Source organism: Myodes glareolus, chromosome 2 (genome assembly GCF_982192425.1).
Source record: "Myodes glareolus chromosome 2, mMyoGla1.1, whole genome shotgun sequence".
Lineage (NCBI taxonomy): Eukaryota > Metazoa > Chordata > Mammalia > Rodentia > Cricetidae > Myodes > Myodes glareolus.
Window position 1 is genome coordinate 77,129,461 of NC_142027.1, and position 3,282 is coordinate 77,132,742.

General features: G+C 50.8%; 1 pseudogene; it reads left to right on the forward strand.

The window, feature by feature from the left end:
* The first annotated feature begins 1,689 nt into the window (after nucleotides 1–1,689).
* LOC125413157 (large ribosomal subunit protein uL13 pseudogene) lies at nucleotides 1,690–2,340 on the forward strand (annotated as a pseudogene).
* The last annotated feature ends 942 nt before the right edge of the window (nucleotides 2,341–3,282 follow it).

The following is a 3,282-nucleotide window of genomic DNA, read 5'->3' on the forward strand; positions in this document are numbered from 1 at the left end:
CGGCGGTCACTGGGGAAGTAGTTTGTAAATGTGGTTAACATCTGCAGTCGGTTAGCTTTACACAACAGATTGCACCGTACGGTATCCATAGGCCACTGATGAAAGCCTTGGGATCAAGACACTGGGTTTTCTCAGAGAAGACACGGCCTTCAGCTTTTGCCTGAGTCCGGAGCCTACAGGCCTGCCTTGCAGCTCACTAGGAATGCATTGCCATTAGTCAATATATGAGACTTGTTGCTAAAATCCCTTCCCTGGGAGAGATGTAAAGCAGCTCTACCCTCTTCCTGAGGTCACAAAGACAAGCCAACAAAGCTCACACTGGGAAACCCATTCATTTAGCGGGCTTTTTTTCAGCGCTCGGGTGAGAAGTTACAGGGATGTGAGCACCCCTCCCTCAATTTGCAGCACCTGAAAAGCCTTACCGAGCAGGGAAGAGGGCCCCCCCCCACACCGTGGCTTATTGATTAAGCCCCTCCCACTCTCCACCTCCCTCTCCACAAGCTAGCCCCTCTCCCAGGCCAGTTGAGAGTCCTAGAGAGCATCTGTGGAGTCAGGAGAGAACTCTGTGTCCTGCTCTTCCCAGGGTGTAAACTGTTGATAAGTCAGCTGAGAGGAGCTTTTGCAGGAGGGTGCAGTTGAACTTGCCAAGATGGCAGATGCTTGGCACATAGGCCAATCACTCATGGCAAGAATAAACAAATCTAGGCATATAGTATGCATAATTTCAAGGAATACACAGCTATAACGTACTGAATGAATGTCTACATATACATAAGTAGTTTCTAGAGAACACGGGGGAGGGGGAATGAGAGGGCTGGTCAGTCTGGAAAGTGAAGGGCAGAGGGGAAGGAGGGAGCCAGAATCCCCACTGTTTAAGCCACAGGCGAGAGAGGCCGGGAACTCAGCACAGCTGTCTCCATCTTCCTTGGAAACTGCAGAGAGCTGGACCGCTTTCCACCTCCCCAGGTCTTGGCTGGGGCTAGGCTGGCACACAGCTCACAGGGCTGGCCGTTTAGGACACGGATTTTCACAAACAAGCCCTAAACGGAAGGAAAGGGCAGTCAGGGCAGCAGCAACCCACAACATCCAGTCTTGGAGCTGTCTGTGTGGGTGTTCAAGAAACCTAATTAGCACAGGTTCCCTGTGATGCTGGGGAGTTTCTTTGATTAATGCCTTCATTAAAAGGTCTCCCCTAATCAATCAGCTATAGTATATGCTTACAGAAAGTAGGTTCTTGGGGGCTCAAATACAAGCCCGGTGCCTGAGAACGAGGAGCCTGCAGCCGAGGTGCTTGTGAGAGGGTCTTCTTGCAGACGCTGCTCGCCCTTCACCCGTCTCTGCCGCTTTCCTTAGCACCCCCTCCCACGCCACAGAATTTTATGACAGAATAAAAATTAAACCCTATGCGGCACATTTTTTTCTCAGAGAGAAAAGTTCTCAGTCACCTCAGTAATTAGCTCATGAGGGACAGGAGATGCTGTCTTTGGCACTCCTTCACTGCTGTGACAGCGACATTAATTATTCTCTACCTTTGCGCGTCCGCGGGAGCTTGAAACCTGCGCTCACATCGCTATTTGCCCTGTGCTTACTACGTGCCGGTTCTCGGACTTGACCCCGGAATGAAAGGTGACGGACATGACGAGAGGGCTATATTTTATCCAGCTTGAAAAATGAACATCTTTAGACATTATGCTGGGGAAAGGCGGCCAAAGGGGAGGGGCTAAAGAGTATGAAAGGCTTATGATCAAAGTGCACTGTAACTCAGAAGAGCCAGTTCTAGTCCCTGATGGTGGAGGCGTCTTCTGGGCCACCCGGCAGCCATTGTGGCCAAACAGATACTGCTGTGTGCTGCGAGGGCATTCACATTTATGTCAGGTTCTACAGAAACAAGGTAAGCTCCTGACCTTTCTCTGAAAGAGGATGAACACCAGCTTTTCCTGAGGTCCCTGCAGCATCTGAGCCCCAGAAGGAAGTTTTGCTGCACCCTGAGGGATGATGCCCCACAAGACCAAACGAGACTAGGCTGCCGCAGACCACCTCAAGGTGTTAGCTGGAATCCCTCCACCCTGTGACAGGAAAATAATCCGATGGTGGTCCCTGCTGCCCTCAAGGTTTTGTGGTCAACACCTACCAGGAAGTTTGCTTGCCAAGGTCTTCTGGCTCGTGAGATGAGCTGGAGTACCAGGCAGTGAGGGACACTCTGGAGGAGAAACACAAGGCGGCTGGAGCTGCTACCGGAAGAAGCTGTTCATGGGGCTAGGGAAACAAGCAGAAAAGAACATGAAGGGAAAAATCAACAGCTTCACCGAGGTCCTCAAGACCAGTGGTCCCCTGGTGTGAGCCCAGTAAAGACCGCCTTAAAGAAAACAAAGATGAACATGCTATCAGTATACACTAATAAAATAAAACAAGTCAGGTCCTTTGCTCTCCTCACGAGTTGTGGCAGAAAAGCCTTTACCACCATTGACTGGCATCTTGGTGTTCAATTTCCCAGCTCCCTGGATGATCCTGACCATAAGACTACCATGGTGGGGACATCGAGTTCCTCCTGGCACATCAGCTCAAGAGATTCCAGCTCTGAGTGAAGCCGTGGTTGCTTGTCTTGGAGTATGGTTACTTTTCTTGGTGGGCTGAGCTGTACCATCTACAGTCCCTGAAGCTACTGGGGTTCTGTGCTTAGGGATGGAATGCCACTGCCCTGCATGCACCTGCCCTGTTCTCTTTATCCACTCATCTGACGGAGTCGGGTTACCTGTCCAATTTCCCTGACTTGGCTGTTGGGAATGGTTAGAATAGATTTAGCCTTTACGATGTTAAATAAACAATCCAAAGCATCCTTCCAGGAAGAGGCATTGTGGTATCTTTGGGAGGGGCTACCCAAATGCCAGGGGGGTTAAGGAAGGTTCAATTGTGGGCATCTTTGCGGGCACAGGCAGAAGCCTAGACCAGCTATGTAGCAGCGACCGGGCAAAGCTATGAAGCAGCGACCGAGCAAAGCTATGAAGCAGCGACCGAGCAAAGCAATGAAGCAGCATCCTCCCTGTCCCCGAAAGGAAGCACAGTCACAGCTCTTGCCATTCTGCAGCCCGGAGGCAGGCAGTCCCCCTTTCCTGACAGCCAGCATCTCGGCAAAAGTCCCTGTGGCATCCAATTTCGAACCAACCGACACAGCTAGTTCCTAATAAGTCGTGAATTCTATTTATCAGAAGCTCCTTACAGCAACTGCCTGAGACAGACAACACTGTCATCACCCTCTTAGAGGCAGGAAGATGAAGCACCGAG